Here is a 24910-nt window from a genome sequence, read left to right on the forward strand (position 1 = left end):
TCACTCAGAATTTAAATCCTTGGGTGATGGATCTGGACTGTCATAGTTCAGGTCACATGAGCACTCCTTGGCTAACCGAGAAGGGGACATCTCAACTGATGGTCCTATTAAGACAGCATTAAATGGGGAAGAAAAATTCCCCAAAGGAAAACCAAGTGTCTTCTTCAGAAGATGGAATGCAAGATGGAGAGCTAAAGCATTAGTTGTCTACTGCAAACACATAGACTCTTCCAGAAATTCCCTTTGTCTCCTGGCACTCAGATGGCGATTGAGTGACTATTTGTCAAGCACATTGTAGGAAAGATTCAATAATTGAGTAAATAATTGGACTACATAACCTCCTTTCTAACCCTGAAATTTTATGTCTCTGTGATTTTGGAAAAAGAATCAAATCACAAGATTCTCTTTAGGAGGAATAATGAAACCTTCTTTATTATTCCTATTCACAAGTTCATTTGCAAATATCCAGGATCAACCTGTACATACACAAACAAAAATACATCGATACGCAACCCACAGTGCAAACAGCTTGTAATTAAAGAACCAGACTAATGCAACATTTTCCCACTTACAACTCTTCCCCACTGCTAGCATTCTTTAAGCCTTCTGTTATCAGGCAATTTAGTTATACACAATAAATACATACACATGTGTGAGGAGATTTAAATATATTTTTCTAAATGTAAATTAAGGATCTTTATACAATTGCTCTGGGTTTTGAGCCTGGTTTATGTTGGCTAAAAATTGCAGCTGAAAATAATTCTCCAGATAAGGTCATTTCTTCTCATTTGAGAAGTACTGGAAAGGCTATAATAGGATTCTTTCACATTTTGAGATATTTGGGTTCTGTTACCTGACAGATATTAATGATGGTTTCTATTCTGATTATATTATGGGATCACAGAATTCTAAAGGCAGAGGGCATGTTGAGATGTCCTCCTCTATATGTCCCTGGGACACCAGGAAAATTACTTTAGATGGAATGGAGAGACACATAACATTTGGAGTCTTGGGCTCTACTCAGAGAAAGGCAGAGAGCATAATATGATCTTAAAAGGTTTTTGTGCCATTTCTAAATGTAAGGAGCAGTCTTAGATATGTAGCCGAGGTCTCTGATATTAGACCTTCATGGGCCATTTCCTGATCCAGGTCTTGAAGTGGTTCCCATTTTAACTGTGGTATTTACCTGAAGAATATTTCAAACTACCCTTTGTAACAGCAATTTACTAAGGCAATGATTCTCAATGGTGAGGAAGGAGAGCCCTTGGAGACATCCGGGTGTTGGGGGTACAGAGGAGAGTGTTATATATGATCTTGATATGACTCCCTCATTGCACCTTATCACTTCCAACTTGAAAGGAAGTGGTGTAGGGGGCAAATGCTAGATGTTTGAAATTAAGACAGTATCTGAAACCTGCAGAGGATGCTGACCCTGAGTGTGTGATTGGCTTAACATTGGGAAGTAAAAATGGAATAAGACATCTTCATATTACTTTACAAGTCTTCAAAGAGTTGAGAGAAACAAATGAGCTAATCTTTATGATGTACATAGCACAATGACCGGAACAGAGTAGGTATACAATAAATGATATCATTCCTTTATCCCCATCATCACACCGGTTTCTTCAGATACCTCTGAGTGCATCTCATTTGACAAATACAATTTACTCACATTTAAATTTGTGCCTCACTGTGATAACCAGATATTTAAGTTAAAGCTTGATCTTTATTGCTAAGAAATTATACATCTAGTCTATGCATCCTTGGGTAGGGGAAGACAAACATTTTTTTCTTCTTTTCCCATCATAGGTTCATTGGCTGGCGCCCTGTAAATTAGACTGACAAAAGACAGATTAACAACAGAAAAACAAACAAAAGTTTATTAACATATGTGTCTCAGGTACACACGGGAGAACTCCATAATGAGTAATTCAAGGGGGGTGGTTAGAACTTGAGCTTAGGTGGCATCTTAATAAAGCACAGTAATTTTGTAGAGAAGTGACAAGACAAAGAGAAAGGACTTTGAGCTTCCGGGGGGGGGGGGGGACATTGTGGGAAGGTAACTATATGGGCAACCGCTGACAGGTAGGGGCAAGTTTTCACAAGGTTTGTTATAGAGATTCCTTTGGTGTAGTCTCTGGGCTGACAAGTCTCAAGTTGTCTCCAGTGATTAACTTCTGTCCTTCCTGGTAGAGAGGGGAGATGGGCACCTTTACAAGTTATATCCTGCTTTTCAGCAAGTAGAGGGAGGGCAGAGACTTTTTCTTCTATCTGCTTCTTCTCACTTGCCTTCAGCTCAGAATAATACTTAAGCCAAAGTGCCATAGTTTGGAACGGCATGATCTGCTATTTTGCTTTCATAGAGTTTCACTGGTCCAGTTTTAGGGAGAGTTGAAGTCTTCCTCTTTGTAGCCATTATGACTTCTAATAGCCAGATGGCACTTGAGGGAACTGTCTTTTTCTAAAAGGGAAATGTTTTCCTACTAAGTTTAGGAATCTCAAAGGCAGTCAGAGACTCCATGTGATTATAGGTTAGGTTTGCTGACCAAATAGATATTCAAATCATCTTCTTTTCATGGGAGGAGTGTTGATTAAAGCATTTGAGGCAGCATCTAACACAAACATTCCAGAGAGCATGTCAAAGAGATCTGGGAGTAGAAAATAGTCCTCTGAAGTCTAGAAATCAACCTCATCCAAATAAACAGCACCTAAGAGGGAGAGATGGTTCAGACTTGGGGCCCACGTGTAATGGATGGCTAATCATCTGTGACTGTGACTTTTTTTTTTTTTCTCCCCCCAGTTCATGGCTGTGAGACAATAGCTGGATTTAGACAGCATTTCCTTGCCCCTCTACCACCCGGGCACACATGAATGATGATATTCAAAGCCTATGGCCCTGGCATGATTATTAGAACTTCTCAATGTGCTAATTGTAGCTTCACCGCCCCCCCCCCCCCAAAAAAGCATATCCATGTGCAAATGGATATGCAAAAACCATTTTCCTTGGGGCAGGGTTCCTCAAAGAGTGGTTTTAGGTAGTTCATAGATAGGAATCAAGTAACATTGACGCACATAGTCACTTAATCCTATTTAAATTCTCTTTCAATTCTTCAGATTACATCAAGGGAGAAGACTCAATTTGTTACCAGTGTTTCTTTAAACATCTCAGCTCTTACTATCTCCCTTTTGAACAGAGCAAAGACCAGCTCTGACTCAGAGTTCTCAGCTAGCAACAGTATATAGCTAACATGTAACAACATTGTCTGGGAATTGTATTTATTTTTAAGTTTATTTTCTATTTTGGCAAGTGATATTGGGTTTTCATTTATAGTAGTGAGAAAGTTTCTTTCATAAATAAATTTATCTAAGTAAAAAATGAGTCCCTTTAAAGGAGGAGCCCTGGGTGGCTTAGTCATTAAGTGTCTGCCTTCAGCTCAGGTCATGATCCCAGGTCCTGGGATCGAGCCCCGCATCAAGCTCTCTGCTAAGCAGGAAGCCTGCTTCTCCCTCTCCCACTCCCCCTGCTTGTGTTCCCTCTCTCGCTGTCTCTCTCTCTCTGTCAAATAAATAAAGAAAATCTTTAAAAAAAAAAGGAGTCCATTTAAAGGAAAAGATGTTAAGTAGATAACAGTAATGTCCCATAATAAATAATAGTACAGATATGCTACCATAATAATACAGTTAGAGAGAAAATTCTGATAGTATTTCTTGAACGATCAAAGTTTAGGAAACGCTGCTATCGGAATAATCTTGAATTGGCCCTAATTTTTCAAAAATGAATTGTTTTCAACTTTTAATACTTTGGTGATTATTAGTAACAAATTATGATATATTTTATAAATATTTAAGATGTTCTAGTGTATTATTCTACTTCTGGTTTAGAACTGCTGGCCTATGTGAACTTACTACACAGAAAACACATAGACTTGGACTATTTCTATTTTAATCTTTTGGAACACTTTTCACATTTGTGGTTTGTGTTTGCACTCTTTTTTAAAGACAGTAGCAGCAAATGGCTCTAGAAGGCTCTTTCAATGCAATGCTTTCTTTCTCTCTTGCACTGTAACTGAGTTGTATCTAGATATGTGGATGACCAGTTAGATACATTTTTTCACATGGCAAAGTTCTTGCCCTTGGAATGTGAGTATGCTTCCTCCCTGTTCTCCATCTGCTTCCTGATGGCTGGAAATGGATTATGATAGAAACCCAACTTTAGTCATGGCTAGTGTGTCTCAGGAAATGTGGAACAGAAAGATGATAGAAGCCTGGGTGTTTGAATAACCAAGTAGAGCAGAGCAGCTCACCTTCCTCGATTGCCCACATTGGATCTGTTATGTGACAGAAATATAAAGTCCTTTTCACTTTAAGCTTCCATTATGCTTCAAGCCCCCAGTTACAGTGGCTTAGCTTTTACTCTAATATAGTACCCCTCCATCACCCTGAACCACTCTCGATTGTTGTTAGATATAATTAGTCGTCATAATGAGAAAAGGTGGGAAAGAACACATGTCACCTTGTGCCTTTGTGAATAAATTACATTTGACTCTTTTGCTGCCTTCATCCTGGTAAGACTCAGAATGAGTCTGGGAGAAGACCATCGGGAAGCGAGTATTTAAACACATGTAATCATAAACTAATAAATACCAAATCTGTTGTTTTACTTCTTGGATAAATCAGAGATGGACTCTGGGCAGATTAAGGGGAACCAAGGATTAGGAGGATTTAAGAAAGCTCATATAACCATGGGAAAACATGAAAGACCCAGGTGTCCTAAATCAGATGGACTAGAGCCTTCGCATAGGGTGGGGGGTTGGCTAGGTTTGGAGAGCAACAACCTTCAAGGACTTTTTCCAAGCATTGGAGAAAGCATTTGTTCTTTATTTGTGCCCTGTTCAAGATTCTGATTCTTGGGAGAGAGAATCTATTTGATCAGTCCTAGTTCTTATGGATACTCCCCTAGACAAGGGTGGGACACCTTCATTGTCAGGCCTGGCATGCAATGGAAGATAGGTTGCTCTTCAGAGGGAATTTGAAATTCTTTTCCTCTGCACTTACTAGTGCACTGGAACCAGCTTGCATTGGCTCATGATAGCTGATAGTGTGCGACTCTTTCCAACTCCATGTTAAGTGACATCTCCCTTGGGGGCTTATTGAAAGCAGCCATGCTGGGAGTATTTATACCATGAAAGTGGGCAAATGATACAAATCAGGCCCTTTTCTTCAGAGAACTAGCTGTTAAACATTTACTACCACATCACTGCCTATACTCCTTTTCCTCTTTCCACCTGGTATTTTCTTACCCTTATTAAATAGGCTGGCCTTGCATCAGACTCAAGAGAGATGGAGGTTTTCCACCAACTTGGGAAAAATGTGATAAAATAAAATTTTTATTTTATAAAAATGCCTCCAAATCAACATAATGCATTATTTCATCTGAACATTAATTTCATCCATGTAAAACATGGGTCTAATTAAAATGAGGTTCATGGGGTGCTGTTTTCGCTTGTACAACTCTGACAAAAGCATTTTGTTTTGGTTTGGGAACAAAAACAGCCCTGCTTTAGGATCTGACTAGTTCTCGTCATATATTCTTTGATCGTTTTATATGTAGAAGGGTAGCCTTACACGTGTCTAGAACCCAATAGCCAAACATAAATGAGTGAATACCAAAATCACAAGCATTTGAGGGAAAATATGGTATATTATACTTCTCTTGTGTTCTTTCAGAGAGTTCAGTACAGCACTAAGAATACGATTTAATAAATACATACTTGGTTTTTAACTTGAATTAGAGAATATTTCTCAGGTAGTTTAATAAACTAGCTAAATGAAATAGTTGGCTATTGCGTTAGCTGATTTTAATTTTGATACTACAATGATCAAAAGTTTTTTGTTCCTTTTTTGGGGACATAATATTGATTTATTTTACTCAGAGTAGGAAGTTTTTATTGAGCAACTGTAAGATGTCTGGCTTTTCAATTTTACTCTATCAAGGGTAGAGTACATAAAGAATATATTCCCAAACAAAAACTTGAGGCTATGGTAATTTTTTGTGAGTGTTTAATTTGGATTTCCAATTCCTGAACAGTTAGATTTTTTTTTTTTTATCCCTCAAATAGAAGAAAGTAGTCAACTTGTGTCATTCGGAACAATTGTTTCCGTGTAACTATTTGAATATTGAGGAGACACATATATGTTACTTACAATGTGCTAAATACTGCTCTAAACAGTTTACAAATATTAACTCAATTAGCTCTAATACCCTGATTTATAGCTATGAAAACCAAGGTGCAGAGAAGGTTAAGTAATTGATGTGAGATGACATAGGTAGTAATGGGAGATCCAGATTTAAATCGAGGTGGTCTAGCTCCAGACTCTAAGCTTGACCTCACATTGTTCTGCCTCCCTAAGATGATGCTAGGATCTATAACTTTAAGGAAGGAGCTGAGCAGAAGGAGGTGAAGTAGTGAGTCTTGATCATATGGGAACTCAATTGAGTTTGAAGAATGGTCAGAGACATCTTCAAATTACATGCATATGAATGTTTAAAGCAGAATTATTCATGTTCATCCTCAATTAGAAAAATAGACCAATGTCCACCAACAGTAAAATAGATCTCTCAATCTCTCTCCCTAGCTCACTCATTGGTGTGCACATTGGAGTATTATATAGCAATGAAAATGAACAGACAACTGTTACCCATAACCAAGTAGGAAAATATCACAAACATAATATTGAGCAATAAATGGAGATAGAAATAGTTATATGCTGTTCTATTCCATTTATATAAAGATAAAAATTTTTATATAAATGGCAAAACTAATCCATGGAGTTAGAAATCATAGATATAGTTACCTTTAAGAAATAATTGGGAAGGGGTATAGGGGCTTCTGATTTGTTAGAAATCTTCTATTTCTTGACCTGGATGGTAGTCACCTGGGTGTGCTCACTTAGTGATAATTCATTGATCTCTGCAGTTATGGCTTTTGCCTCTTTTGTATGTGTGTTGTAGTGTTGTAGTTTAATAGTAAGTTAAGAAATATTAAATAGAGGAATAATAAGAAAAAAACATGGTATAATTGAGGCCAGAAGCAGGGTTAGGCTGAGAAAGAAGAGTTGAGAGTTGAGAAGGAAAGAGTTGAGAAGAAAAATTATTTATATATACTATATTTATGAAATCAATTGATCAATCTTTTCCAAAATTTATTTTATTTTTTGTTTGATGTACTTTTACTCATTTATTTTTTTCATCATGATAAGTGTACTCTTTAATCTGCATCCCCTATTTCCCTCATTCCCCCAACCCACCTCCCCTCTGGTAACTATCAGTTTGTTCTCTATAGTTAAGAGTCTGTTTCTTGTTTTTTTTTTTTTTTTCCTCTATCTCTCAATCTCTTTTTCCTCTGCTCATTTATTTTGTTTCTTAATTTCCACAAATGAGTGTGATCATATGGTGTCTTTCTCTGACTGACTTATTTCACTTAGCATTATTCTCTCTAGCTCCCTCTATGTTGTTGCAAATGGCAAGATTTCATTCTTTTTTATGGCTGAATGATATTTCATATATATATACTACTTCTTTATCCATTCATCTACCTATGGACACTTGGGCCTCTTTCATAGTTTGGCTATTGTAAATAATGGTACAATAAACATTGGGGTGCATGTATCCCTTTGAATTACTGTTTTTGTGTTTTTGGGTAAATACCTACTAGTTCAGTTCTTGGATCATAGGGTAATTCCATTTTTAATTTTTTGAGGACCTCCATACTGTTTTCCACAGTGGCTGCACCAATTTGCATTCCCACCAACAGTGCAAGGGGGTTCCTTTTTCTCCGCATTCTTGCCAACACCTGTTTCTTATGTTTTGATTTTACCATTTTGACAGGTGTGAGAAGGTATCTCATTGTAGTTTTGATTTGCATTTCCCTGTTGATGAGTGATGTTGAGCATCTTTTCGTGTCTCTGTTGGTCATTTGGATGTCTTCTTTGGAGAAATGTCTGTTCATGTCTTCTGCCCATTTTTAAATTGGATTATTTGTTTTTTGGGTATTGAATTGTATCAGTTCTTTATATATTTTGTATACTAACCCTTTATCAGGTATGTCATTTGCAAATATCTTCTCCTATTCAGTAGGTTGTCTTTTAGTTTTTTTTTCAAAGATTATATTTATTTATTTGAGAGTGAGAGCATACGCTTGCATGTATGAGTGGGGGAGGGGCAGGAGAGGAAGAAGCAGACTCCCCACTGAGCAGGGAGCCAGACCAGGAGCTCTATCCCAGAACCCTGGGATCATGACCTGAGCCGAAAGCAGAAGCTTAACCAATTGAGCCATCCATGCGTCCCGGTTATCTTTTAGCTTTATTGATTGTTCCCTTTGCTGTGCAGAAACTTTTTATTGTGATGTAGTCCCAATAGCTTATTTTTTGCTTTTATTTCCCTTGCCTCAGGAGACCCATTTAGAAAAATGTTGCTATAGCTGATGTCAGAGAGATTACTGCCTGGGCTCTCTTCAAGGATTTTTTATGGTTTCAGGTCTCACATTTAGGTCTTTAATCCATTTTGATTTTATTTTTGTGTATGGGGAAAGAAAGTGGTCCAGTTTCATTCTTTTGCATTGTGGCTGTCTAGTTTTCCCAACACCATTTGTTGAAGAGACTGTCTTTTCCCCACTGTGTATTCATTTCTCCTTTGTAGAAGATTAATTAACCATATAATTGTGGGTTTATTTCTGGGTTTTCCATTCTAATCCTTTGATCCATATCTGTTTTTATGCCGGTACCTTACTGTTTTAATTACTACCACTTTGTAATATAACCTGAAATCTGGGACTGTGATACCTCTAGTTTTGTTTTTCTTTTTCACGATTGCTGTGGCTATTCAAAGTCTTTTGTGGTTCCATACATATTTTAGGATTGTTTGTTCTATCTAGTTTTGTGGAAAATGCTGTTGGTAGTTTGATAAGGATGGCATTAACTCTATAGATTGGTAGTATAGACATTTTAACAATATTTGTTCTTTCAACCCATGAGCATGGAATGTCTTTCCACATCTTTGCACCATCTTGAATTTCTTTCATCAGTGTTTTATATCAATTGATTGATGAATCTTGATTGTTTGATTTAGCAATTGAGGGTTGGCAAACTTTTCTGCAAAGGGCTAGATGTCATTATTTTAGGCTTTGTGGACCACATAAAATGTCTTTCATATATTCTCTCTCTTTCTCTTTTTTTTTTCCTTTAACCACTCTTTAAAAATGTAAAAACCATTCTTAGCTTGTTGGCTATACAAAACAGGCCACTTGGAGTGATTATGATATGTCAATGTAGATTCATCAGTTGTAACAACTGTATCACTCTGGTTGTTAATGGGGGAGACCATGCATGGGTGGGGCCAGGAAAATATAGGCAGTCTCTTTATCTTTCCCTCAATTTTGCTGTGAACCTAAAACTGCTCTAAAAAAGTAGTCTTAATTGAAAAAAAAATGAGTCTTAATTGAGGAAAGAAAACAAAAAAAAAGAAAAAGAAAAAAGAAAGAAAGAAAGAAAAGAAAAAGACCACAGGCCAGATTTGATCCTGGGGCCATAGTTTGTTAACCCCCTTAGCTGGCTCATGGTAAGGCTAAAATGATTACAATGCAATTTTTGCCCTCCACAACTTCATGCATTTATTCATTTAACACATCTTTACTGAATATCTCCCTTGTGCTTTAAGTGGGTGAGACAGCTATATAAACCTGTAAATTATAGCACAATGTGATGAGTACCCTACCTGAGGTATAGTCTAAGTGCTTGAGAAAAAAGAACATGTGACTTTCATTGAAGTTAAATTCTAATTGCTCTGGAAGTGGGAGGGATGAACCAGCTAGAGAAAAAGGACAAGGCATTCTGTGGAGGGGATGCATCATGACTAAATCCACACAGGCATAATATACACATATATGTATGTGTTAAGCTTTTTGTATTATACAACTGTGTGACTGGAACATCACAATGAATAGCATGACAGAACACAAGAATAGAGTGTTTCCCAAACTTTTTCACATCTACCGTATTTGTTTGGAGCATTGGGTTAAACAGATGAAGTCATTTGTGACTGGAAGCAATGGGCCCAGGGACTCCTGCTTCCCCAGCCCCCAAAGGTTGCCCTGAGAGACCTGAGTGCAGCGCCCTGCTGATTTATGTCCCTTGGCACTCCAGTTGAGAAGTTCTGCAGCAACAAGGAAAGAGCTGAGTGGGCAAGTGGGAGTTGGGTCAGGGGGAGCTTTGGTGGCTTTGCATTGCCCAAGGCTGAGGCTCAACTTCTGCTTCTGTCATTTACCTATTGGAGGACCTAGACAAGTTGTTTTGAAATCCTTTTTCTTCCAGTTCCTCCTCTTTGTAAAAGGCTGATCATACCTGGAAGGGATCTTGTGAAGCTTAACATTGAAGACATACTGTACATACAGCATTAGCTGCAGAGTCAACACTCAACAGATTATTTATTTCTTCCCTACATCCTTCCAGCCTCCCTATATCCTCAATAAAAATGTCGCTTGACAAAAAAACCCATACACGTTCCAGTCTCTATATCCACTGCCGGGGGATAGTGGAAGGGCTTTTCTGACAAAGAGAGAAGGATGATAAGTGAAGAGAAACCATAAAATAATGAGTAAATCTATTTCTCTGGCCCTCTTACTTCAAATGAAGAGTTTTCTTTAGGAAGAGAGAGGTCACCAACTCTTGGTACCCTTAGGTGAGAGTTGTAATATCTGTGTTAGGAGAGATTATTCTGTCTTTCCTTTCGTCTCTCTTTTTTTCTTTTCTTTTCTATTTTCTGTTTCATAAGCCAAGGGTGCAGGGGCTGAGTGGTCTGTGCCCTGGAGGTGAACTGAGGACTCTGGTTAAACATGGCTTGGAGGAAACTCATCAGCTGACTTCAATAGAAACATCTGTGAGTTCATATTGGCCAAGTCCCTAGAGATTTTTTCACTGCTGAACATGCTACTTCCCAACTGTTCAAGATAGTGGATCAGAGCTGTGCACATATTTTGAGATGCATTCTGCTGATTGGATTATTTTTAAAGCCTGTTTCTTATCTGAAGTATTTCCTTTAATTGCTTCTTTTTGGCCTGATGCTAGGTCTTGGTGAGGTTATTCCAAGTCTAGAATCACAAAATAATACTCTCCAAAATTGGAAGTAGCCACCCCATCACTTTCCAGATGAGGAAGTTGACACCACTTGGATGAAAATTTGCTCAAGTCACACAGATATCTCATTTTACCTCCCTTTCCTTCTTCCTCCCTCTCTCCTTCCCTTCCTCTCTTCCTTATTTGCTGAATAACTCCCAGATGCCCTGCACTGTTTTCAGTGCTAATGATACAAAAAGGCATACAGCCTAGCTCCTTGTCTAGAGCAGCGGCAACGATGTAAGCCAATTATTACTGTAGGCATGACAAGTGATTGCATAGAGGGGCACAAAAGATTCAAAGAGAACCCACAAGTGGGTCAACTACATTAGACTTGGAGGGTCAGGGGAATTGACTTGAGTGGAGTCTCAAAAGGATGTGTGGGATATAAGCAGGCTGTGAAGGCAGTGAGGTATGAGAACAGAGATGAGAAATGATCTTCCAGACAGAATGGAGAGTATGGGTAATAGCATCAGAGGCACATTTTATTTTCCTGAATTTATTTATTTGTGAAGAGAGGGAGGGAAGGAGAGAGACTTGGAGAGAAAAAACTTAAAATTCAACCTGAACAGTTGCTGCTTCTGCTCTTTCAGTCTATGCCTTCATGCTGCCCAAGGGTGTCATAATTGAGTCTCACACACATGGAGTAAGAGGACCAATTGCACAGTCATCACAAGCATGTGGGAGCATCTCACCAAACCAGTGAGAGCAAGAGCTGTTTTGACTATACATGATTTTACATGCTGAGTGTAGAACTGAAACCCTGTAAGATGCTCTTCCACTTATCAAGGCATTCCTACCACATACTTATCCATAGGGGGTTTTGTTAAGGAGAACTAGTTGCCTGGATTGGCTTTAGGAAATGCAATCCTTTCTGTTGATTCAACAAAGATAAATTTTATGGCTGCCATGCACTGTCTTCTCTGATCTCTTTTAATGGAGGTGGTGTTGTTGAAAGAGCTGTGAAGTCAATAAACAAAGTTAGCTAAGTGCAACTTCTACCTTCCTGGCTCTGTCTAGGAACCCAGAGCCATGTGATCCTGAGATACGGCCTCCCGATAGGTCATGCCCAGGGGCTCCCACTATCTCTAAGCAGCACACACTCCAGAGCATCTTATTAATGATAATTAATTACATTGAAATTAATGATGTTTTTCATCTGATCCTGGGCTCATTTTACAGCTCAGAGATAAGCTCAGGCGACTTTGGCTTTTCTGTCTCTCCATCTCAGCAGTCAAGTGCCCTCTTTTATCTTTGTTGACTCTCTGCTTCTTCCAGGTGCCCATGTTCTCCAACTGCACTTCCTACTCTATCACCTCTCCCCTTTGCAGGAATAATGAGCTACCCCAAGCCACAGAAATGATCTGTTTCCACATGAGGGCTTCTGATGATACGGACAATACAGTTTTTCTCAACAGAGTTTCATTTGCATATATCCTGGCCATTAGGTCTTAAAACATCTTCATTAGGTCTTAAAACAGAGATTGTCAAATGAGCACTATCTGATAGCTCAAACAATACAATAGTTTTAGAAGACTCTAATCTCATCATTGTCCACTCTAGTGCTTTGGGTTTTGCTGAGGAAAATCTTTCACAGAGGTGGCATGGAGCATTCAGTTCTCAGGTTCAGAAATTCTTTACTATTTTCCAATGAAAATAATGGGGATTGTAGATGGGATTTACCGAATTTGAACTGCATTGATGGTTTTTGCTTTGTTTGAGCAAAAACAGGTGTTTGGGGGAATTAAACATTCCTGTTGCGAACTGTAATATAATAACATTGAGAATGAAATGTTTAAAAACTGAGTATAGGGCATGATGATGAAAGGGGATTGGATTGTGAAAATTCTTTCAGAGTTCAAAGTTTTATACTATTTCAAGGATTCAAAGAGTAAATTGGAAATATACTCCATTTGGATTTTTTGTTCTTGGGAGAGGATAAGAAATACAGTCCTCGAAGAATGCTTCATTGTATTGACCACCCAACTATTGATTTATTAGGGCAGAAAACCAGAAGCATTACATCAAATAATTTCCCAATTTATTTCTTTCTCTACTTATCTTAAGCTCTTCCTTAACCTCCTCTCTGCACCACCCCCAAACAAGCCCAAACATGTACCAAAATAATAACAACAACAATTAAAATATCTCATTGCATTCATTCAGGTAAGTTTCAACATATTGAGTAATTGAAAATTTTCCAGTTGTCTCTGCATCTGATCATAGTCTTTTCTTCCATAGTCTTTTGGCTCCAGAGTCATTGATTTGTTCATTTGTTGAACATACTTTATAGACATCTGCTAGACAACAGATATTATCATAGGCGCTGGAAAAACAATGGTGGGCCAAACATAGTCTCTATCCTTATGGAAATTAAGATCCAGGAGAGGAGGCTGACATTCATCTGTAAGTCATACCAATAGAAATGTAAAATTATAATCAAGTGCTAAGAAGGTGTATGGTGCCAGGAGAGCTTATAGAAGTGAAGTCTAACCCAACTTGGAAGACCAGGAAAGCATTTTTCTGTGGAAGCCGCTATGGAGCTGAGATCTGAAGGAACAAGAAGGTATTCATTGGCCAAGAGAAGGTGGTAAGGTGAGTGTTCCCCAAACGGAAGACGCTACTTGTTCATTGACCCCACAATGAGAGGGGAAATGGTGAGATAGCGCTACTCAACCTCATTCTCTTCAGATAAGAATTTGGGTGTCTTTGGCTATTTCTCCTTTCCTTTATGGGTGATGACACCCTTTGTACTTCAGATTCCTAGAGCTGACATTTTTCTTCCTGGGAGCTTGGTCCTGGAAGGAGAAGAAGAAAAGTCTAAGGCATCTTTTCTGATGTCAGCCCTTTCTTTCTCCTTTATTAGCTTTGTCAGTATTGATGAAGGAGTGTTAGTCTAAAAAGATCCTGTCTGCATGTGAGCAATGAGAAGGTGTGTGAGGGGTGTAGGCATCCAGGTACGATTTTCTAGTTGGCAGCAAGCTCAATGGGAAGAGTCCTAGGGTTAGGCTCAAAAGACTGGGCTTTGCAAGGTAAGGCATTTAACTCCTCTGAGGCTTAATTTTCCTCATCTAAAAGGTGGTTGTGAGGTCCACATGAGATAGCAATGCCAGAGAACGTAATACATTTATTTAAATATGTAAGAAATCATTTTTTTTTGCTATTACTTACTTAGAAGTTCAGCACACTTTTCAAATAGAATCTCAGAAAGAAAATTTTATCAGTGACCAGAATATATATTTTTTTAATGTATGTTTTCAAATTGTATAATGATATATTGTCTCCTCAAAATAAGAATTGGACTAAAGGATGACTAGAGTGTGTTGTGTTTACCAGTGAAATGGATCTTTGGGGCAGTTCTCACCAACTTGACTCTGTGGAAATTCTTAGTTCAATTCAGCTAGCACATGTGGACATAGGAGGTGTAGGCCAAAACAGATTTGGATCACTGTCTGAAGCGATTCAGATTCAAACTACTTCAACTGAAATATCAGGTAAATGATGCGAAGGGTCATTTGTGCTTTACACAAAGAATTGATCAGGATGTGTTTCCTCTAGATCTGACACAAACAGGTTTTAAGATCTTCTGGGCCTCACTGTTCCTATCACTAAGAGGACAGAAAAAGAGAGGACATCTAAAATTCATTCTGGCTCTAACATTCCATGCTAAAAATGCCTTTAATCACTATCAAGAGGCATTAGAGTCCAACAGACCTGAATTCTCTCTCTCTCTCTTTTTTCTTTTAGGAGATAAAATACTTTAGTGTGCACGTTATCTACAGAATGAAGAACAAATTTATAAGCACCTGCTGGAAATTTCAGGGGAGGGAGATCCTGAAAATTTTCCATTGAGCAAGGAAGGATGAATAGAAATTACTGCGACAGTACCCATTATTACTAATTTGAGACTTATGAGAGGTCGTTGATAACAAATTTGTCTGCATAATGTACCTTTGTACCCTTCCACTAATGCCTCTCCCGTACCCCCCACCCCCTTGCCTTTGGCAAGCACCATTCCACTCTCCCTTTCTATGATCAACAGACCTGACTTTCTAAACTGGCTCTGTTACTCATTGTGTGACCTTTGGCAAGTAACCTAACCTCTCTATGCCTAGTCCCTCTTTCGTAAAACAAAAAATATAAATACTTAATTCACAGGGTTTCCATGAAGATAAATTGGCATAAAAATTAGACACATTTATGAGACTCTCAAGCATAGTAAATGCTAAATGTTTATGCCCTTCTCTTTTGTTTTCTTTTCCACTTAAGTTTATATAAGTATTTGGCCTTAAGAACTTTTGTACTTTAACTGGCCTCATCTGAAAACTTCTTGGGTGGAATGAAGAGTCATGGAATTCTGCACTATTCAAAGCCAGTAACTATTCATGACATATAAAATGCTTGAATTTCCTCAGTAGTCTGAGAGTGAAATAAATTTCCATGCCCCACAATTATTTCATTTGTAATAATTAGGGATCAGTCTTATGACTCATGATATTGCTCTATATTGAAGTACAAGGAAGGAGAATGCTTAAGAAGGTAAGGGGAAAATGGGGGGCGTCTGGGCGGCTCAGTCAGTTAAGTGACTGACCCTTGATTTCAGCTCATGTCATGATCTCAGGGTCATAGGATCAAGCCCCACCTTGGGCTCCATGCTCAGTGGGGAGTCTGCTTGGGATTCTCTCTTTCCCTCTTCCTCTGTCCCTTGCCCTGTTCACATGGGCTCTCTCTCTCCAAAATAAATAAATAAATCTTAAAAAAAAAAGTAAGGGGAAAATGAGTCTGAGACATTAAGTTTCCTATTCATTTTGGAAATAAACTTAGTGTGCTTGTTCTTAAAAGAATTGCTTCTTCAGGAGAGAAAGAAAAAATCTATTAAAGGGAAAAAAGTTTCTAAAGAAGTTGAGCAGTTCTTTTTATTTTCTTAAACAAATTCTTACTGCCAAGTATTGGCTCTTGGAAAACACAGTTAGCCAGCTATAAAGTTGTAATAGAAAATAGTAAAAGCAATGAAATGTACAATTAAGGATCACACACCCCAGATATCTTCTAGTTCATTAGTCATCTTCCTATCTCGTCAAAGGAGGTTTCTCAATCCCTGCTCTTTACTCCTTGGCTCAACTACAGTGGAACGGATGATAAGGTTCACTCTTTTTTATAGTGTTTCCTTGCACAAAGCAATGATGTCTTAAAGATGAAGTTTAATGCTCCCTCAGGAAATGCTGTCCATTTTAGACTTTTTTTCTGCTTGGTAGCATTCTCTTTTTCTCAGTGAACATTGTAAGCTCGATCAGTAGTCATAGAGATTTTACTGGATTCACCAGTAGAGGGAGTTCAAACCAAGGTGTGGAAAATTTGGGGGAAGGTTGTTCTAGAATTTTTGAGGGTGCTCTATATCATGGACTGAATTCAGGGAACTGAGGAAAGCAGTAACCAAATATAGGTGGATGGATTCATTGATTCTTTCAATGAACACTGAGCTAACATAAATGCTGTACATGCAAAAAAGAATAAGAGAGAAGCTGTTCTCCCCTCCAAGAGTTTATAGCGTGGTGGAAAGAGGCCTATGTAAAAACAAAACAAAATAAAAATCTGCTATAATGCCCTGTTCTTGGTATAATTATAGGATGTGAACAAGATGTGGGAACTGCTAATCAATCCAGATTGGTGGTGGAGTGTGGGAGTAAGGTCAGGTGTTGGGTGTGCTAGAGTGATGTGAAATCACCCTTCTCTCTGCAAGATTCTGGTGAGCCAGAAAGGTGGGTCCATGGATTCCATAAGCTTGGGAATAAGGTATTTAGCAAAGGTCCCAGAGACCTCAGGGGCTTCTAACTTTTTCCGCTACCAAATGACTCTGTGACCTTAACCACTCACTTAATTATTTAGAGCTTTCATTTATTCAGCTATAAATGAAGTGGGATTTGTGGTTAAGTACTTCTGTTTTTAAAAGATTTACTTACTTGAGAGAGAGAGTGAGCAAAAGAGAGGGGCAAAAGGAGAGAGAGTCTTTTAAGCAGACTCCACGCTGAGCAGGAACCTGACGCAGGGCTTGATCTCAAGACCCTGGTATCAGGGCCTGAGCCGAAACCAAGAGTAAGTTGCTTAACCACCCAGGGGCCCCAGTGGTTAAGTACTTTAACTTCCCTTCTGTGAGGGATGCCTAGAGCATGGCAATAAGAGATGGGGATAGAGGACATGGGACTGTTTTAACTTACCTGGGGGCATTCACCTCCTTGCCTTTTGGTTTCCTCTGCACATCATTGTCTGGCACTGTGGTACTCTCAAACCAAAATCTCCTCAAATTGTTCTCCTTGATGGCTTGAGTTGTTAACATTGTTCTTCTTAATAGACCACTCAAAACCAATATTCCCAGTATTATCAGATTCATTTTGGTTTAAAGGACCTCCCTTTGTGTTTCACAGGCACCTACACTTACCTCCAGTGTAAGAAATATAACTGTGTATTGTAATGGGTTAGTTGTCCTGCCAACTTTTTGAAGAGAGGAGGAAGTCTTAGTAATGTATCTATCCCCAGCACTCAGCACAGAGTTAGGAATGTAGTAAACGCTTAATGAAGGTTTGCTGGTTGAACGCATGAATGAATGAATCAATGAGTGAATGAATTCACATTTTGCTGAAAGTCTGATGGTTATACACAGTCTCCAGTTTCACCCAGGTTATAATAATATTGAGCACACAGTTAAGCTGTAGGCATAGCTGTAATCTTTACTTCAACCATAAATAGCCTTCATTTTGTAGAATTTTGTGGAAAAGTTTAGTCTCATAAAGATCTTCTCCTGAGATTGATTTGTCTCTTAAATCTGTATCAAAATGCCACAAATGAAGTTCAGCAGAAAATGCAGTAAAATTATGCAGTGTGGGTAAGGAGAAAGTATTAGAGCAAGTCTTTCAGGATGGCTAAGAAATGTGAGGTTTAATGACCTTCCTTGTAAGACTGGATGAATTGACTCTCAGGTGGAGAGGTAGATCTTACCTCTTTTAGTAGGATCCTTTTTCCTTGCCTGGTTTGAATGTTTTACCCTGCCTTTTCTCCACTTCTAATCCTTTCCAACTTCCACCATATTCTAAGACTTGGGGCAAATAGTCATTGACTTGTAGTAACATTTACTCGGTTGTGTTTACACACATAACTTTAACATTAGTGATGATAATAACTGATATATTTGAGCGCTAGCCTAAGTGCTTTCATTTAAGTTATCACATGGAAGTTCTATATTCTTGTAAAGGAAACAGTATTGTCCCTCTTTTTTAAAGATTAGAAAGTTAGAAGGTGAAAAACTTGCTTGAGATTTTGCAGTTGGTGTCAGCGTTAGAACTCAGATGAAAGTCTAGCTTCGATATCTGTGTTCTTCCCGATTATTTCATGTCATCTCTCATGATATTAAAATCTTCATAAACGGAATAGATTAGTCGAATAATCAGAAAATCCAGTGACATAAAGAGACAATTGTAAATGGTCAGTACACAGAAACATGATTTAGTTGCCTGCATCTTTGGCTTATGAAAATTCTGTGAGGTGCTATGATAAATCTCCAGATATTAGGTTTTCTGACAAGAAATTAGAGATTGAAGGAATTTTGGAATTTATGTATTCAGAGAATTTTTACTGAGCACCTACTGTGTGCTAGCTTTTTGAGCTTGGGGCACAAGAGAACAAAATCATTGCTTATTATATAAATTATATGATTAATGAAAAATGTGGACAAAAATCCATGTTCTCATGGAACTCTTATTCCCATTATTATCTCAATTTACAATTCAGGTGGAAGCAAATTATCCCAAATTATGTGGATAATTGCCTCTACTCCATTTCACTGCTCCTCTGTACTTGACCAGTCTTAAATACCCATTGGGACTTCATATAAACATTCCTTTGAAAAATAATTAAATTTGGAGAATGGAAGATAAAGCAAAATATTTTCAATTATTTTTTCAGTCCCAGTTCTGTTTCTCAGTGGACTATATTGAAGTAATAAAATTTCTACTTTGGTAAAATGGTAATGAGGCTTTATGCCCCAATATTATATGAGAATTAGGGGACTGTTGACAATAATTATGCCCCAAAAGTTTGTGATTGATTTAACGAACCAAAGATTTGCTTCATTAGTTCACCCACATTCCACAGGTGTGAACAACATCCTCAAAGACCATCAGTGTGCATGAGCTGAGCCCCTGTGGACATGGTAGATCAGTAACTCACCAAGATATGCCATGATCTTCATTTGGGAAACAGTTTTTTTCAAAGGGAAAATTGGCCTCCTATCCATCCTGCATTCATCAGCTAATTGTTTCTTCTCCTTTCCATGCCTTTAGGTGCCAGTAGGTGAGTTAGTCCAAGGAGAGTACAATTTTTTATCTAAGAATGCCGCCCCCGCTGCCCCCCCCCCACAATAAAGCAGCATCAGTTGGTGGAGAGGATACTTGCATAGCTCCAGTTATTGGTAGTGGCAGCATATTTTAGGTAGGTAGCCCATTACCTGCAACCTTTGGGGTTCCTGGGATTTAAAATCTGTGGCTTTGACCTGTTGGGGGTGTGATCTTGGATATCCCTGGAATTTGGTATTAGTTTATTTTGTTAAAGTGAGAATTCAAATTAGCTGTCACTGAGACAAATGTGTAGGGTAATTGAAGCACTTATGGCAGGTGATTTACAGTTTCTGTGAACACGTATCACCGGAGGACCTTACAAAAACTCATATCCTGACTCCCCAGGTCCAGGGAGGGGCATGAAATTGTGCATTTTATTTTGGGGGTGCTGATGAAACTTGCCTTCACACTTTAAGTGGTGAGGTTGGCAAGTGAATCTGATGAACAATCCATGAATCACAGCTCAAGGCAGCTTGTTGTTTTCCCTTTATTATTGCACGTCCAGTAATTTTAACTAAGGCTTTAAACAGGCAACTTACAAATTTATAGTTGTAATTGAATGCATTTTAGGAAGAAAATATGTGCTACAGTGATGTTCACAATTTGGGATTAAGAAGCTATCACTTGAGATATAACCCTCATTGATGTCAGCAGTTCGTTGTGTGCATGTAGGGAACAGCTTTACCTACATTATCTTATTTGGGTCTTGTCACCTCTCTGAGGCCAACTAGCCCAATATTTTGCTATTTCTCACTTTCATAGATAATTCAAGTGAGAAACATAGCAGCGAGTGACAACCCCAAGATGACACAGAGCATTGTGACAAAGCAGGTGTCTCAACCCAAGGATCCCCTTTCTTAGTCTGGTGGCAGATGCATCTAACAAAATAGTTTTCATTTTATCCTTCTAAAATCTAGAGATTCACTGACTTTCTTCACATAATGTATGTTCAAACTAAAGTTATCACATATGCTTATAATATACTTATCTATGATCAATGTCATCACCATTATCACCCACAACAAGCAATAGGAGTGCTTCTGATAAGCACTTACTATGTTTAAGGAATATTTTGTGTGTACAAACTAGGCATACAAAGGAATATGGGAAACAAAGCCATACAAATGATTTTAATAACAACATTACAGAGGAGATGTGAAATATCAAATTACAAAAATTAAATGAATTAATGCCGTTTTGTTAGATGCTTAGTACCTAATGAACACTTAATAATGTTACTATCAAACAAGTGTCTTAATAATAAATGCGATAGAATATTGAAGTTTTTAGTGGTTAAGGAAAGCTCAGTATAAGAGGCAAGATTTTTAGTGGCTCTTGGAAAGGAGTAAATTCACAGTGGTCATAAGCCAGGGTCTGGAGTCTGGCTGCTTGGATTTGAATTACGGCCCAACCCCTCCCATGCTGTGTGAATTTGGTTAAATAACTTGGGTCAGTTACCCTGAGAAGTAACTCTGAGCTTAGTTTCCTCTTCAGTAAACTGTCAAGAAAATAATAGGTCCTACCTCAAAAGACATGGAAAGAATTAAGTAAGACATGCAAAATGCTGAGTATCCTTTCTGGTATGGGGTAAATGCTCTGTAGTCAGAGCTGATTTTGTTCAGCATTTACTTTTAAAGATAAGGCTACCAAGGTCCAGAGAGATTAAGTGATTTCCTTATTTTAGGAAATGTGAAAAGTTTGATTAACACTCAGACATCTAACCCAGACCTGTGTTCTTTACTAAACTATGTCAACTGTACAAATACCAGTTCTGCTACTACTATGAGTGTGTACCACTACTACTACAACCATGACTACGACATCTATGATTACTACGACAACCACTATTACTACAACTATGACTGCCACTGTGACAACTAATACTACCATGACAACAACTACTGCTACCACAACTATGAATGTGGTGGCTGCTGTGACTGCTACTACTATGACGACTACTGTACTATGAGTACTACTACTACTACGACTATGACTGCTGCTATTGCTACTATGACTACGGTGATGGCAACTGCTTCTACTACAACCATGACTATGACTGTGCTATGACTACTACTCCGACTGCTCTACTATGAGCCCTACTACTACAACTATGACTATGAGGGCTGCTATGACTGCTACTACATGACGACTACTCTACTATGAGTACTACTACTACAGCTGTGACTGTTGCTATTACTAGTATGACGACAGTGATGGCAACTACTGCTACTACAACTATGACTATAGTGGCTGTTATGACTACTACTACAACTACTATGACCACTCTACTATACTACTACTACAACTATGACTGCTGCTAAGACAACTACTACTACTATGACTACTCTACAATGAGTGCTACTACTAAAACTATGACTATTACTGCTTCTATGACTACTCTACTATGAGTACTACTACTACTACAACTATGACTGCTGCTAGTACTACTGTGATGAGAGAGATGGCAACTACTGATACTACCACTATGATGGCTGCTATGACTGCTACTACTACTATGACGACTACTCTACCATGAGTACTACTACTACTACGACTATGACTGCTGCTATTGCTACTATGACTACGGTGATGGCAACTGCTTGTACTACAACCATGAGTATGACTGTGCTATGACTACTACTCCGACTGCTCTACTATGAGCCCTACTACTACAACTATGACTATGACGGCTGCTATGACTGCTACTACTACTACCACGACTACTACTCTTTTTGTTGTTGTTGTTGTTGTTGTTATTCCTACTATATGCCATTAGGACTTTAGGAAGGCTGACAAAGGTAAGATGGAGAGGGGTGATCCTAGTGTGAATACAGACAGAAAGGTAGAGATCCATCTGGCCTGAGAGAGAGCCCTGACTGAGGTGGAGGGCTGTGGGGAGAGGAAGTAGGAAGCCAGGCTGGCGAGAGGGGTTGACATCAGGCCACAGAAGATCTCTAGCATCACACTGGTAAGACAGAGATTTATTCTGAAGAAAATGGGGCAAGAATTTGAATCTTTTGGGTAAGAAAAAAACTAACTTGCATCACTGTTTCAAATAAATTAAAGTGGATGGGTAGGGGAAGGAAACAAGGAAGCCAGTTAGACATTTTTGAGGATGATGGTGCATTCATCCATTTGTTCATTCATTCACAAATTATTACCCATGTGCTTTGCCCACTCTATGGCACATTAGGTGTACAACTAAAATGGCCTGCTCTGTGTGGACAACGGATACAACCACAGACCCACAAACACATACCCTGTACACTAAGAGAGGTACACATAAAATGTGGCTATAAAGTAATGAAGCTAATTGCACAAAGGTGTCATGGAATCTATCTCATTACTTGATAGCCTTGGCTCATATAAGAAATATATCATAAACTAAAACCCAAGGAATCAATCACACTCTTTAGAAGTTCTTCTACGTGACTCACTTAGTGGGTATGTGATGGAAGGAACTATTATGGTAGGGAAATTCCTATCAGTCACAGCTTTTATAACTGCCCATTGATGACATACACAGCTCCATAATGGCAGTGCTAAAATTGGCTTTTACTTCCTTAAACCATCATTGTATTGAACCATGTAACCAGAAAATCACAATGTGGTGATCTTTCTCTACACTAATCCTTCCATGAGTGCTTAATGACTTGTCTGTTCATCTTGGAGATAATAAACCTTGCATTGAAGCAATAGCTGTCTTGGTGACTTTGCATAAATCATTATTTGTAAAAGTGAAGGAAAACCTATAGATAGGAGCCAAGGACCGGGATTGCTCAACTTTCAAGAATTAGCTCTGATAATTGCTGTGACTGCAATTAGGAATGCACTGAACAAGTAGATGCAGACCAAAAAGTAAATATTATCTCTCAAAGTGATCAGTATAATAACTTCTGGCATAGGAAGGACAATTATTAAATACTCTAGCAAAGTTTTTCTGAGCAAAACAACATTGTAATGAAGGCTGATAGGGTAGAAAATGGGAATCAGACAAAGAACCATGGGAACACGGAGAGACTACTAATCCACAGTAAAAATCAAGGTGACATATAAGAAAGCATAGGTGGGAAATAGAAATGTTATTAATACAGAACAACGTACAATTTTAAGGCTATTTATTTCCAATAATTTGAAAAAAATAATATCAATTAAGATAGTTTTATCAAGGCAGGAGACCCATTGGTTTCTCAAATGAGATTTGTACTCTCTTGTTTTTCCAGATCTTCCTTCACACCTTGAGTCCCTGCTGAATCACTCCATTTCTCAGCGTCCTACAAGCTAAGAGAACACAAATATTTTCTTGAAGCAAATATAGATTTTTTTCCCCAAACACAGATTCACAAGAAAACAAGGCAAAGAGAAAAAGAAGAGAGGAGTAGAACATAGCACTATATTGAGGCCAGTTGCCTGATTTCCATTACACTTAACCTAAGTTCTTTTAGGCTCTTGTCTCAAGGGCTGATATTGTTCAAAAAGCAGACATGCTGATAGGCAGGTAGCTTAGCCAGCAGAAAATACCCTGAGATTGATCAAAAGGAAGCAAGAAACAGAAGAGTAACCCCAGAAACAGAAGAGCAAACTATACACTGCAGAGTTTGAAGCTGATAGAATACCATACTGATGGGTTAGCAAATGGTTCAGAGTCTGCACAGGGAGACCACCTCCCCACCCATCACCCCCGCATTTCAGCATTTCATTGTTTCTCCTGTTTACACTCTTTTCTGCTTTCTTCTTCATGCCTACCCACCCCATACTCTTTCATTCTTCCTTCCTCCCTTCTTCCCTCCCTCCCTTTCTTCCTTCCTCCTTCCCTTCCTTCCTTTCTTCCTAACTTCCTTCATCTTTCTTTTCACTCCCCCTGCTTGGATTGTTGCAATGGTCTTCTAATTGGTTTCCCTGATTCTACCTTTATCCCTACAGTTTGTGCTCAATACCATAGCCAGAGAGATCTTTTTAGGACATAGGTCAGCTTACACATCGTGCCGCCCCCGTAAAGCATCCTGCCTTGGCTTCTCCTTTCTTTCAAGTCAAACTAAAGTTCATAGAGAGGCTATAAGGTCCTCCATGATGCAGCCCTCCATTCAGTTGCTGAGTTCGCCTCTTCTTTCTCTCTTTCTCACAAGTCAGGCCAATTCCCAACTTAGTGGTTTTGATTGGCTTCCTCCCCAATATCTGAATGATTGACTCTCTGCTTAAACCTCACCTTCTCAATTACCACTGATCACCCTGTTTAAACTGGAATCAACCTTCCTTCCCTCCCACAACCCTGGCATTGTTGATTTCCTTTACCCCATTCTTTCTAACATTTTATACAACTTACTTATTTATCATGTTTATTGTTTATTGTTTTT

Source organism: Phoca vitulina, unplaced genomic scaffold (assembly GCF_004348235.1).
Source record: "Phoca vitulina isolate PV1807 unplaced genomic scaffold, GSC_HSeal_1.0 scaffold3, whole genome shotgun sequence".
Lineage (NCBI taxonomy): Eukaryota > Metazoa > Chordata > Mammalia > Carnivora > Phocidae > Phoca > Phoca vitulina.